The sequence below is a fragment of the Crinia signifera genome, chromosome 6, assembly GCF_055691185.1.
Source record: "Crinia signifera chromosome 6, ASM5569118v1, whole genome shotgun sequence".
Classification (NCBI taxonomy): domain Eukaryota; kingdom Metazoa; phylum Chordata; class Amphibia; order Anura; family Myobatrachidae; genus Crinia; species Crinia signifera.
In genome coordinates, this window is record NC_139222.1 from 90,694,263 (window position 1) to 90,709,685 (window position 15,423).

The following is a 15,423-nucleotide window of genomic DNA, read 5'->3' on the forward strand; positions in this document are numbered from 1 at the left end:
TAGAATACACATCTTAGTAAATTTCCCCGAATATTTCCTATATAAAAAAAAAAAGGTAAACATAACAGTTCATTATGATGAATAAAAATGTTTACTGGCCAAATTTTCACATCTTTTTGACAAATTTACTTACTAAATATGGTATTTTTGAATATGATGGACGTTTTCTTTGACTAAATGGGCCCCATAAAAGATAACGTCAATATTTGTTTTTCCCAAAACCTACTTTTAGTGGAAATTCTAATTCGTTAACTACAGTACAATTTGTATTGGTGGGGTCTAGTGCGCCGACGTCAGGATTCCGGTTTAATCATTAGTCCGACGACAGAATCCCGACTGCCGATGACTCAGACAGTGGGGCAAGCACAACAAAGCCTGGCTGGGCTTGTCACCTATTCTATTCTACCTCTATAGGGGGGGGGGGTCGGGAACCCCCACGAGGGAGAATAGTTCCTGTCAGTCGGCATCCCAACAGTCGGGATTCCGACATCAGTGTATTGACTGTCGGAGTCCCGGCCGATGGGAGGTCATCTGGCTCCCATTTGTATATGTATAAACTATATAATTTGTATACTCATTATTCACTACCATATTTCCACTACATTTCATATCCTGTTGCCATAGTTTTATTAAAACATACAAAATTACATTGTCAGTATTATAGACCTCTTCCTGATACGAGTGGTTAGACTCTAGAAGACATACACACAAGCAAAGAATGTTTGAGTGATTAATTGGCCCTTATACAGGCAATTGTTCAACATAATTGCCACCTTGCATCCCCAAGAAAAGGTTTTTGAGCAGCGCTGAGTTTCACTGAAAGAATCACAACTGTATAATTGAACAATTTATTGCATAAACACATACATGCATAATATTAAAATAAAACAATAAAAAAAATTAAAAATGTGGATTAAAAGGGTCAAGGTTGCAACCAATTATTCCTGCATAATAGAGGGAAAAGGAGAATTTCCCCACAATAGATCTGGTCTCCAAAAAGGCCTTTGGAGTCTCCAATTGTTTAGTGGTGGAGATAGTTCATCACATAAATTTGGAGTATGAGTGATTATCACAATGGACTTGGGGTGTGAGTGGTAAGAGAGTTCCGGAATATTACCCAGCTTCGTGAGTCAGTTAACCTGGTCAATCAATGAGATGGCCCACATTAGGCGAATGGCACTTCGCTGGCAATAAGTGGAGACGACAGGGTCCTGTGTTGTAGATGAAATGCTGGTCCGGAGCTCAGATAAGAGATGACTCAACGTGTTTCGGCACCAGACTGGTACCTTCCTCAGGAGCAGTGTGACCTTGCATCCTGAGGCTGATACTTCACTTGCGCACATAAGTTCTCTCTGCACGCCATATCCATATTCAACATCAAGGGAGGAAAGGACTTACTTTAAGACAATTCTTGGATGACTTCAGTAGAAGCCTGAGGAGCGAGGGTTATAAACTGAAGGAGATTGTTGTAGGTGTTTTGCCTGTAATTCCTGCTCCAGACCCAGATTCAGCTTGGATTGCGGAGTTAGAATCCTTCTGGGATGTGATCGCATTTTGACACATTTCGTACATGGGCTGCAGATGCTGCCCATGTCCCGAAGTGCGAAAATGATCTGATTGCAATTTTCCCAATTCTGCGGCACTTGCTGAATTAGCCTAGTGCCCGTTAAGCTGCCTGTCACAGTTTTGGGATGGGAATCCAAAGATGCAGATGCGATTTGCTCTGTGTCCATCTCTGAATGGGGGCCATAACTCCTACAGCCAGTGACGTTTGGGTCATATTTTTTTTCAGATGTGCACTATTCCTCAAGTGTTTTTTGACTGATTAAAATTGCTAAAAACTTCTAAAATCTTGTAATTTTGACCTGTCACATAGCGCCTTCCCAGTATTATTAATATCAGCTATGTACAAAATTATTCGAAAAATAAAGAAGCCTTGAAAAGTACACAGACCACCTTTGGAACAATCACAAAAGCCCAGTAACAGCATTTTTGCAACTACTCCCCCGTCAACACCTACAAACATTACCTGACTAACAATCACTTTGTGTAAAGGTAAGCACTACAAGCATTACTACTAATTAGACTGACAGTGTGAAGCAAATACATGCACAATTTGAGCATAAATCGGTCAAATGCAAAAATATTGTCATAGCGTCTGTCATCTATACTTTTATATGCATCATGATGAAGGTTTAGGGAATAGAATGTTGTCTAAAAGCTAAAATCACCCAACTGCTATTAGTCTATTACATTAGGGAGTTGTAGTTCGATTTCCAACTCAAGTGTTATTAAATCAGGGGATTCTATATTCATCTACGTAAAAGTACCAATATTTTGGCGATATTTGATTTTGAGTGGGATTTGGTTTTTATATTATTTTACTTTCAGTTCAGGCGTTCGTCATGAAGTACCGATTACCAGGACATTTCACATGTGTATATTTCTTAGCCTATAGGCAGCAGCTGTGGCAGAAGGCCTACAGGACCTCATGGGGGGAAAGATCTGCAACCCCCCTGCCATTTGCGATTGGGTTTTAGAATTTACATTTAGATGTACAAGAAAGGAAATTCAGAGCATGTGATGTCTTGATGGACTATCAACAGTGCTTTAGCGCCCTCTGTTAGTATTGTAGAGTAACACAGTTCAGTATAAGAAGGTTATAGCCATTCTTCCAACTTGGTAGTGGCAGAGTTTATGATATAATTTTGAAAGGGAGCTTGACCTGATGTTGTTATACTGCCATTTTCTTTTATTAGGATCTGTTTTTTACAATTATCATGCAAGGCAAGGGCAGTGCAATAAAAAGGCACTTCCATTTTCACATTTCTCAATTCAAATTAGAAACAGTTAGAATGGAGCTAACTACAGAAATTATATCTCTTTGGAACAGATGTATTAAGCCTTGGAGACCCCCAGTTAGTGTACAGCTTCACTCGTCATGTGTCAGGCCAGACAGGCATCATTCAAAGCAGAAAAACATGCCGCTGAGGAGAGAAACAGAGGTGAGAGTGTGTTAAAAGGTAGGTTGAGGATTAGACAAACAAGGGAGAGTGATTGACAGTTATGCCTCCTGCCTCCTCTATGATGAAGCCAAGTCCTTTCAGAGAGGCCATATCCCCCTTCTTGTGTCCTACTCAAGGGAATGGAATTGGTCAGGGCAGTATACCTCCCAACTTCTGAGTTGGGGAAATAGGGACACTCGCACGAGCGCCCGGAGAGGGGGTGGGGTGTATGCAAATGAGGGTGTGGCTTATGCTAATTAGCTGCGACCTCATTTTCATACGAGAATAGACGCTGTGCGCATGCGCACAGCGTCTATTCTATTAGATTGGGGGGTCTCCCAACTGCCACCCCCTGCAGCGGGACAATGCCTGCCACGGGTGGGACAGGACCCGAAAATCGGGACTGTCCCGCTGTAATCGTGACAGTTGGGAGGTATGGGGCAGGCCCTGCGCACATGACTAAGGATGCCACTTCATAAAATGATGGTCTTTATTTAGAAGCATAAAAGGGCTCCCAGGTGTATTCTTCCAAATATAATCACTTATATTTGACCAGTAGCCGAAATTTATAATATATAGCTTGCAGAAATTAAGTACATTTGGATACAACAGCCTGATGGACCCATCTTATCACAAGAAGCATGAAACAGATATTGGGTACACCCATTGCATACAATGTTTACAGGTTTGATTTCCTAGCCAACCTTTGTACACATCTAGGGCATTATATCTCACTTTAAAATACTTTGTCCACTTGCTTTGAGCTAGGTTACATTCCAGAATACAACCTTAGATACAGCACTCCGTTCATGCTCACACTCTAGATACACACAGTGGCTAGCTTTACAAGCCTACAAATGAGAATCTGTGGAAAGTATATTTCTCTCTCTGGATTATATTTACAAAGACACCACCGCTTTACAGCGGATTGGAGCTAAGAGTGAAAAAATGCAACAATGTAAAGCATGCTGAGCGTTACACTGAATGCTACACATAAGTATATCCTACCATTTTCATAGTCAACCTTCCATGCACACTGGGTGACTGAGCTGAAAGCAGCTTAGTTTCGTCCTCTGAGCTGCTTTCAGCTCCAAAGCCACCCAGTGTGTATGGGCAGGCGATTAATGGTGAGCTCTGGTGCGTGCTCCTGCATCATCCCTGGCGCCTGGCATTCGTCTGCTGGTTTTACCAGCATACTGGACAGCTTTCTATAGCGTCCCGCTAAGATAAGCCATTCAAAAGCGGTGAAAATCACTGGGGAGAGGGAAAATCACCCAGTGTGTATGGAACTTTAACCATCTCTCTCTCATCATGAACTACTTTGTTCTATTACTAAAAGATAAAGTTCTTAGGATTATGTAACATTGTGTCCAGGGCCACCAAGAGAAATCCTGAGCCCCGGTACAACTTCCTGAGGCCCCCACGGATGGAGCTCCCGCCACACTCTGTTGACCCTTGTTACCCCACTGCTTCCAAGGTGGATACATTGACAACAATTTACACCTTAATGCCTATTACACATGTCACACACCCATTACATATTATACCACATAAGAAACGTGTTTCATACCCGTAGTCAGCTGGGCACTTTTTTGATTCGTCTTGAAAAAGTGCCCAGCTGACTACGGGTACGAAACGCGTTGACGTCATCTAATTCTGCATACTGGGTCTCCATCCTGTTGCGTCTCAGAACGCTAAATGTCAGCCGGACTGCAGCTCCCTCTGAACTCCGTGGCTATAACTATTGCCTGCCGGCTATACTGACATCTATCCTGCCGGGACCTGAGCGGAGACTATCAGCCGGATCACAGCCCCGTCTAAACATCGCAGCTATAACTGCTGTTTGCCGGCTCCCTCCACATCTACCCCGCCGGGACCTGAGCGGTGGTTTCCACATTTTGTTTGTGTGGATCCCCCAGACGCATAACCCTCTCTGGCATTGGATCCTCTACAAACAGCCTGGACTCACGGCTGAGATTTGGGTGAGCTATTAAATTGATCATTTGGCTACCCGCTCTTTACCCGGGGTACTTGCAATATACTGAGGGTGTGATTTCACATTAAATTGTGTCTGTTACATCTCAGAGCCTCCATCAATTGTTAAAAATTGCGTGTCTGATTTACATGCTAAATGACTGGCTCCATCACTAACACCTGTTATATTAACCCTGCATGCAATGGAAAGCTACTAACCACATGATGACAGTTTACATATAATTTACTAAAGCAGTGTGTCCTCATTCATTTTGATCAAGCTATACAATCAGGGCATTAATATATGTCCAGCAGCGCACTGCGCCTCAATTTGTTGTCTTTTTTCTTCTGTGTTATACGTGTGTGAGTTTAGGCATACTCAGAGTCGCATGCTGCAGCGGACATAAAAATATATTATCTAAACATTTTAATTTTAAATTATTGGTAAGTGCCAGGTTGTGTAATATAGATGGGACTCTCTGTAGCCTTTTTTTAGCTTACTGTCTCTTTTTCCTTTTTGCAATATTATACCACATGCCATAATGCTCATTACACGTTATGCCACACACTGTAATGTCTATTACATATAATACCACATACTGTAAATTTCACTTACCTAAATGCTCATTGCTATGGGCTTCATGCCAGGGGTTAACATGCTCTACCAGGGGATAACATGCTTGTTGCCATGGGTTTACATGCTCTGCCAGGGGTTAACATACTCTTTGCCATGGGATTAACCTGCTCTACCAGGGGTTACATGCTCTGCCCAGAGTTACATGCTCTGCCAGGGGTTAACGTGCTCTTTGCCATGGGATTTACATGCTCTGCACAGGGTTAACATGCTCTGCCAGGAGTAAACTCCGAAATCACATGGCTGGCTCTCAGCAGGCCCTGTAGTCGGAGAGCGGAAGGACTTCTGTGATGCTGCTGCCCCATGCCGGCCCACATCCGCACTTCCAAAAAAGTGGACTACGGCGCACTCCCCACCAAATAAAAAAACCCTGTGTGTCCAGACACGGGCCGCCCTGATAGGCCTGGGCCCGAGTAAACTGTACCTGTCCCCCCCCCCCCCCCCTCCCTCTCGGCACCCCTGATTGGGTCTTAAACTGTAGAATGTTTAATGAATACTGTAAAGGATACAATTCTCAGTATTTTAAATATGGAAGTGCAGTGCCAGGCTTTGGTGGTAATTATGAAGTATTATGGTTTAATAAATAGTTTTTTGTACATGCGGTATTTTAAAGAGACATAGATTAGAATTAATGTGTGTAGTTTCTAACAAGAGTTCTGATAATTATAGCTTTATTGTGTAAACACTGTTTTCCCTCCCTCCTTCAGACCATTTTATTACATTTTATTAGAATGCATTGTGCCATTTAGGTTAAATAGAGGTGTGCTAAATAGGAACTGGAATCTACATAATTGAATGGATAACCATTTAGAAATGCAGTAGTGCTTGAATTATGAGTTTGTACTGATTTGGATTTGAATCCATTGTCAGAAAGAACTGATCAAATGTTCAACAAACAAAGTTGTGAATGAAAGCAATTGTATAAAATGAAAGGACTAGAGTGGACATCTACCCATTTATCCTGCTGATAGTATAAATATATTCCTAGAAATTGGTCTAACAATTTATTATCAAGTTCAGTTTGACCAAATAAAATTTGTAGTCTTGCATAGAACATTTTCTAAAACCTACAAGTAAACCATGATCATCGATCAGACACTATTAACTGGGGACAGTCATATAATTATACATATGGCGTATGAACAGTTGTGTTGTTTGGGGAACATTGCATTGTGACTTCAGAGTTACAAAGTGGGCCATCTTTGTTTACTGGTCTACGAAAACTAAAATCATAGTGTAGTAAACTCTAATATGAGGGTAATTCTCACACAAATGCCACTTATACTGTAGGTGTCTCCAGGGTGTTGTCAAAGTTTGTAGTAAACTTAAGGGTAATGTATTCAATGACTTATGCCTAATGTATTTTGGGCATACTCGAACATGTGACTTCTTTTGATAGGTATATATTTGGGTTTTAGTACTGCGCTCTGTCACATGAATTCTACAGATGTTTGTAAAATGAAAAGTTTTTATTTGTAAACATGCAGGTGTTATTTTACTCATTAAATTTCATGAATAAACATAATACAGTGGTGCACGTATGAGTTGAACCTTTTCAGTTTGCTGTACAGCTTGCTGGCTGAGACAGTTACTCCATCAAGGTCAACTCAGCTTAAAAATGTATATACATATCTATATGGTGTCAATTACACAATATAAATCAATTAGCAAGGTTGTCTTGCACAATTATCCATTCAATTGTATGTCCAATCAATTGTACGGTGTGTGCCCATAAATTGGATGGTTGGTTGTATCAAATAATTTCAGTCCCGGATGGTATATAAAATGTGGCAATTCTTTAAGCGGCGTCCCGCTATTTATAATCCTTATGGTGGGTTGTGAAAAAATATATATAGTTCTGTTTAAAAAAGTATGGATTCTTACCGGTTAATACGCTTTCCTCTACTCCACCATGGCAGCTGACCTATGGGTTTCCTCCTCATTAGGTAGATCTGGAAAGGAAAAAAGACACAACACTGCCTCTATATAAGGCCCGCCCCTACCAGGCTCAGTGTCTTAATTATCAAGCAAAATTTTTTTACATAACATAACATACATACATTACTTCATATATCCCAAGGGAGAGAATAATGCTGCCATGGTGGAGTAGAGGAAAGCGTATTAACCGGTAAGAATCCGTACTTTCCTCTACCTCCCCATGGCAGCTGACCTATGGGTGATACCATAGCAGTACAAATTAATTTGGGTGGGACAATTCAAGAAGAAAAAGAAAAAAAGAAGAGATACCTTTTTTTTTTTTTTTTTTTTTAAAGGATACAGGTTAGTGTTCACCTATATATATGCCCACTTTATTTGATTAATGCTCTTTTCCCTTTTGAAGGGAGAGCTAACATATATTCTTCAGATTACTGCGCTTAGTATCTTCCTGCCCAGTTTCGCATCACTGGAGGATTCAACATCCAAGCTATAATGATTCAAAAAGGTGTGTGCTGAGGCCCAACAGGCTGCTTTGCATAGTTCCTCTAGGGACGCTGCCCCTTTTCTTGCCCAGGAAGAGCCTACTGCTCTAGTAGAGTGCGCCTTTATGCTTTGTGGTACCTCTTTTTTATTTATCTTGTATGCTTCCGCTATGCATGTCTTAATCCATCTAGCGATGGTTGCTTTTTAGGCTCCAAGGCCTCTGTTTTTACCTTCTGTAACCACAAAAAGTCTTTTTGTTTTCCTCCAATCCTCTACTCTTTGTAGATAGATTGTTAATGCTCTTTTGACATCGAGTTTATGAAATTTTTGTTCTTTCTCATTTGCTGGTTTTGCACAGAATGACGGTAACACTATTTCTTGGTTAATGTGAAAGGCAGAGACCACCTTGGGCAGGAAGTGAGGGTTTGTCCTTAGGACGACTTTATTTTCGTAGAAGTTCAAGAACGGTTTCTTCCGCCCACGGAGCTTGCAGCTCCGACACTCTTCTTGTAGATGTCACTGCCACTAAAAATGCAACTTTGGCCATCAACCACTTGATTGGCACCTCCTCAAGGGGCTCAATAGGACTTTCCGTTAGGGCATTCAGCACGAGATTTAGATCCCAGGGCGTAGTCGGACTACGGAATGTTGGTCTTATCCTCTTAGATGCCTGTATGAACCTTTGCACGCATTTATCATCCGCGATCTTTTTGTCCAGTATTGCCCCTAGTGCAGACACCTGAACCTTAAGAGAACTGACTGAGAGCTTCTTGTCTAACCCGGCCTGCAAGAATTCCAGTACCGCTGGTATGTCTTTAGGGTTTCTCCCTCTTGTTCTACAGAACTGTATATACGCTCTCCATATTCTGTAATAGGTACTCGAGGTCGAGTTCTTTCTGACCTTAAGTAGTGTCCTTACTACCTTTGAAGAGAAGCCTCTATTCACCAGGGTTCTGGTTTCAGCAGCCATGCCGCTAGGTTCCAGTTGCTGGGCTGTGGCTGCGCGTATCTCCCCTGCCTCAACAGGTCTTCCTGATTCGGAAGTCTCCAGGGACCCGCTACTGCCATCCTGACCAACTTCTGAAACCATGACCTTCTTGACCACATGGGTACAATAATTATCACCATTGCCTTTTCTCTCTGTATCTTGCTCAGCAGCCTGGATATAACCGGGAATGGCGGAAAGACGTACATCAGGCCTTGGCCCCATTGTGCAGTTAGTGCATCCATCTGCCAGGCCTCCACCTCCCAGTGCCTTGAGATAAACTTCGGAACCTTCCTGTTGCTCCTGGTAGCCATCAGGTCTACTTCAGGGTATCCCGACATCTGTACTATTTCCCTGAACACCTCTTGGGATAGCTCCCACTCTCCTGGCTTTAGCTGTCTCCTGCTTAAGGCATCCGCAAGTTGGTTCCTTTGCCCTGCTATGAACACTGCAGAAAGGCTTTCCGTCCAAACTTCTGCCCAGTTCAGTACCTGGGCCACTGCTGACATCATGGTTTTGCTCTTTGTGCCTCCCTGTTTGTTGAGGTATGCCACCACCACCAGATTGTCTGTTCTGATCACCACATTCTTCCGGTATAGCTGAGACTGAAAGTGTAGACACGCTTCCTTCACTGCATTCATCTCCCTGACGTTTGAGTGAAGCATACTGTCTTCTCTTGTCCACTTTCCTTGAGCTGCTGACCCTTGACACACTGCTCCCCAACCCGACAGGCTGGCGTCGGTCGTCACAACTATTTGTTCCCCTATGGCGAACGACTTTCCTTGTCTTAACCTTCCATTGCTCGCCCACCATAGCAGGTCTTGCTCTTTTTGACAGGAGAATCTTCTGTACTGTGTTCTTGCCGTCTCCATCCCATTGGGACAAAAAGCAGTTTTGCAGACCTCTTGTATGTAGCCTTGCCCAGTCTATCGTGTCTGACATGAGACCCAATATTCGTAAGCAGTCCGCTGACCGAACTACTTGTCTTGCTAGAAAATAGTTTATTTCTTGCCTTAGCTTGGCTCTTCTTTCCTGAGTCAAGACTGCTTTCATCGACACCGAGTCTATGATGACCCCCAGGTACTTCACTATTGTTGTTGGCTGTAGCTGGCTTTTCTTCACATTTATGATCCAGCCATGTTCCTGAAGGTATGCTATGACCCTTCTCGTGTGCCTTAGCGCCTGTTCTTCTGAGCGCGCCATCACTAGCAGGTCGTCGAGATATGCCCACACTGTTATGCCTTCCTCTCTGAGTTTTGCCAAGAGCACAATCAAAACCTTGGTGAATGTCCTTGGTGAGGTTGAAAGGCCGAACGGCAGCGCTGTGAATTGGTAGGTTATACCTGATATGCGAAATCTTAGAAACCTTTGGTGCTCTGAATAAATCGGTATGTGCAGGTAGGCATCTTTCAGGTCTATTGTAGTCATAAATGCGTTTCTTTTTATATCTGGAAGTATTGTCCTGAGGGATTCCATCCTGAATTTTTTTACTGTCACATACATATTCAGCCTTCTCAGGTCCAGTATGGTTCTGAATCCCCCTGACTGCTTCCTGACTACAAAAAACCTTGACTGCCATCCTAGCTTCTCTTGCCCTTTGGGAACCTGCACCACTACTCCTTGTGTTATCATATCTTGTAGGCTTTCTTTTAAAGCCAGTCTTTCCTCTTTGTTTTTCGGTACAGGTGAGTCCTCCAGCCATACCCTCGGCGTCTGTACAAACTCTATCTTGTAACCCGACGATATGACCTCTGTCACCCACCTGTCCTTTATAGATCGGGTCCAGACTGAGTGGAACTTCATCAGCCTGCCCCCGACCCTTTCCTTGGCATCATTGTGTTTGCCGGAATCCGAACCTTCCGTCTCTGCCTCTTTGGCCACGAAAGGAACTTCTTCCTCCAAACCAGGGTCTCCTGTACCCTCTACCTGGTCTATAAGTCCTGGCTTCTTTAAAGTCCTGTGACTGGAACCTCTGTGATCTGTTGAACGGCTTCTTGGAGCCTCTATCTTGGGGGAGCCATACCGATTTACCCCCTGAGGTCTTTGATATAATGTCGTCCAGGTTTTTCCCAAATAAATATTCCCCCTGGAATGGGAGTGACACCAGTTTGTTTTTGGACTGTGCATCAGCAGACCAGGGTTTTAACCATAATGCTCTTCTGGTTACATTAGTGCTAGCATTTGCTCTAGCAGCCAGTCTAACCGCGTCAAGAGATGCATCGCACATAAACTCCACTGCTACCTGCATGTTCTGAATTATTTTGAGTAATTCTGCCCTTTTTACTCCGTCCAGCAAATCGGACTCTAGATCCTGGCACCAAGACCTTAACACCCTTGAAGTAACCGCTATTGCGGATGACTCTTTGATAGATGCCCCTGATGTCACATGCTGTTTGCGTAGGCTCATTTCCATTTTCCGCTCCATAGCGTCCTTGAACACATTGGCGTCTTCCAAGGGTAAGGTGGTTTTCCTAGACAGTCTGGCTATTGCCGAGTCTACCTTTGGTGCCACTTCCCACCTTTTAGCCTGCTCCGCATCAAAGGGGTACATCTTATTAACTCTTAGCGGCACTGCCACTTTTTTATCAGGGTTTGCCCATTCTTCCTCTACTATCTCCTGCAATGTCTTAGATAGAGGAAATGACTTAGGTTTCTTCTTCTTATCTTTAAATAGAAGATCCTGCAGTTTCCCCTCTTCCTGAGGATCCTCGATGTTAAGTGATTTATTTATCAGTACTAGGAGATTGTTTAGGAGATCTGGATTAAAATCCAGCTCCGCTTTTTCTTGGGCTACTTCCCCTTCTTCCAACTCCTCAGTTAAATCAATGGTAGGACCTTCGCCTGGATCAGAGTCCTCTGACAGAGTGTCTCTAGGCATTTTAAGGGACATCTTTTTTAAGTCTTCTTTTGAAACAAAAGTATCGGCTAGCGATGTTTTAAGCATTGATACTAGGTCAGCCATTTGATCCGGCCTCATAATAGGGGCTTTCTTACACTTTTCGCATACTGCACTTTTCCATTTATCTGGTAGAGGTGCATCACACACAGAGCATTTTGCTGCATGCAATATTTTATGCTTTGGTTTAGCATCCAGCTTCTCCTTGCTTGACTCTGATCTGCAATGATACATACATAACTGCTACCACTCTGCATTCCATTACAATCCAGCTGTAACTTTTCCTTTAGGCTTACCCTGACTTTGCTGCTGCTTCCTATCTTCCTCCATTGCTACAGATCTTCTGCTACCAGAAAGAAGCTGTCAATATGCATAGTGTGGAAAACGGAAGAAAAAAGTTGCTCCAGCATCAAAGCTGCCTGTGGAGCCTTACCCGTTTCCACTTTCTGGCACCCGGACCTCCGCAGCACTGTGTATAACAACACTGCCGCTTTTATATGCTGCCTTGTCTTCCCCCCCTTCCCTGTTCACCGCACCGCCCGGCTCTGGCGCCACCCGATGACGTCAGACACTAGCCGGCGTTCCCGGGCGCACGCGTCTGACGCCCGCATCAGCGTATGGACGTCAGACGCCGCCCCGTCACACGGTGATCCCAGCGTCGTCCAAACACCGCCATGCCTCGCCGGACCCGGCGCCCAGGGGGGATAGTAACGGAATATCCGCCCGAGCATACCGCCCCAGTTGGACCTCTGCTCCTGCAGTCACATCTGAGTAGTAGGTAATCCTACCCTGGTCCACACGTTTTTACCACTACTGCACTAAGCAGAGGGTTTTTTCGCCAGATAAGTGTCCCAACTACACTAGGTAGCGGGAGACTGCTATTCTGAAAGCCTAAAGCCCCTAACTGCACTAGGCAGAGGGGAAGGCTGCAGCACCTTGCAGGGTAAGCCTCCTCTACCTGGAAAGGAAAAAAAGACACTGAGCCTGGTAGGGGCGGGCCTTATATAGAGGCAGTGTTGTGTCTTTTTTCCTTTCCAGATCTACCTAATGAGGAGGAAACCCATAGGTCAGCTGCCATGGGGAGGTAGAGGAAATATAGTTGAGCGGTGGGTACCTGTGCGCAAGTTGATTGGTGGTCTGCGGGGTGGTTTTCTGGGTTGGATTGCTGGGGTTACCTGGGTCCCGGAGTGGGGTGCTGTGTCGGTCTAGCTGATGGAGCGCCGATAGCAGTGTGTGACACATGGCTAACCGTGCTACAGTGTTGCCGAACACTGCTCCCCATCTGCTTGGAATTGCGCAGCTCGCCGCTTCGGGATGCTTTGCCGCCCGTTGCAGTGACTGTTGTGCTCCTGACAGGTCCCTCAGTGACTTGCCCTGCTTCTCCTAACTTCCGTACTCACCAGCGCCCTGTCGGTCTTCCTCTGACTCAGCGTGTGCACACGCTGGTTACCTTTACTGCCCGCTGACCTCCACTGATGCTTGCTGAGGGGCTAGATTTGATGGGTTAGGTTGTGTTATATCCTCCAACGCGTTTCGGCAGTTCTGCCTTCTTCTAGGTTGATAGGTAATGCTACCAGAAATAGCAGAAGATGAGAGATATAGTTTTTCAAATTCTAGTATGTCCTGTGCATGAAATACAATATATTATGCTGGCTTATTTTTCATTGATACAATTGGGCATCTTATCAAGCCCCTGATATTGCACAAGAGAAATGTCAACCTCTTGTAACTTTAGATAATTGGGTTTAAAAGCTAATGAAGACGTACTGTAACGTTTATCTATTATATCTGCTGTTTTACTGCTTCCTTGGATATTTACTGTATATTGTATGTTTTATAGCTTATAAAATCACCTCCCCTCTTTCTTTCTTTTGTCTATCTGTATTCCCCCACAACTTGTTTTTATAATAATAATAATAATAATAATAATAATAATAATAATAATAATAAACTAATTGATACCACGATTTTGGCAAATGAAACCTTGGAAAGATTAATCTGGAGAACTTTCAAACTGTTGAAATAAAACATCAGCCTTTTACTATGGTATTCCAATATTTTAATATCACTTTAAAATGGGAGAGAGAAAAAGGCCAATATGTGGGTCCAGTATTTAATTTTCTAGCAGTTCTGGCGCTTACCTGTCCGGATGATCCGGTGGGCGTTACCATTCGGTGTCTGCCTGGCGGGAGGCATGACATTTTTTTGCAGGCTTCTGCACCGATTTACCTTAGTAGCGTCTGGTTACATAGATTTTCAGCATTTGGGTGGGCACTAGGTCACATGACAAAACTGACCAATTCCAGTCTCAGCGACTGTCAGCAGACACCAGGGGGTATAAAAAGGTGCTCATTTCACAAAGAATCAATGCCACTCAAATCCTTCAGGTAGTCTGCAGCATTGTCCTGAGCTCACGTCTATGGATAGGAATCGGATTCATTCCTCAGCTGAGATTTTCATCAGTCTTCAACTCCAACCCAGTCAATCCAGTTTCTTCCTTGCAATTACTTATTCAGTCTTCAACTCCAATCCGGTCTACCTGGTTACTTCCCTGGAATTCCTTCTTCAGTCATCAGCACCAGTCTGCTCAGTTTGATTTCTCCTCTGGAACTATATTTCTTCAAGTCTCTAGTCTGGTCACTCCAGTTATTCTTCTGAAAATATATCACAATCTTCAGCTCCAATCGCCCGTACTCTATTTATTCTTCAGCAACCACAGTTATTAGGACTTCAATAACTTTGATAGATTACCTCAGTACCAGTCCAGGTAGGGAGCCCGGGAAGGGGGCCACAACCTGCATGTCATGCACTGCAAAAGTTCATACCTCCTTCACAGGGGTTCCTGGTAGATATCCCAATGTTTTGGGGACTGCGCATGGTCTATTATGCACATGTGCAGCCCCCTCCCCGTTGCGAATGGATTCTGGGACTCGCATAATCAACAAGCCATTCCCAAGCATCAGGACAGGCTGGGGGCGGATGGTGACACAGATGGGGACTGTCCACGGCTACGCCCAGCGTTTTATGGGCGTCCCCATGAAAACGCTGTGCATTTCCAAGGGTACACAGGCAGGACAATGTTTTCCGGGGTGGGCAGCTGACGTCTCCGCCCTATCTTCATTCTGGCGCTCGCAAATAAAAGTCAGTATCCACTGACTTTTATTTGGAAAACCAGAGGAAATCATTTCATGGTCAGCGACCAAGGAATGATTTCTCCTATAGCGGGAGCATGTGTTTTCATTACGTTGGTGGGGCAGACGTTCGGCATCTCATGCGCTCGGTAACATGCGATCATTACAGCTTACCGAGCCAACCTGAATCGTCCCCATAATGTTAGAATACATAATGCTAATAAGGATCCTCCTTAGAGGCATAGGACTTTGGTAAGTTAACTGTCCCTACCTACCATTGTTACTGATGACATACATACTGGTGTCCAGCATACAGGATGCCAGTGGTCAGAATACCGATGTCAGATCCCAAAGAAGGGTATACTAACAGGGGTCTG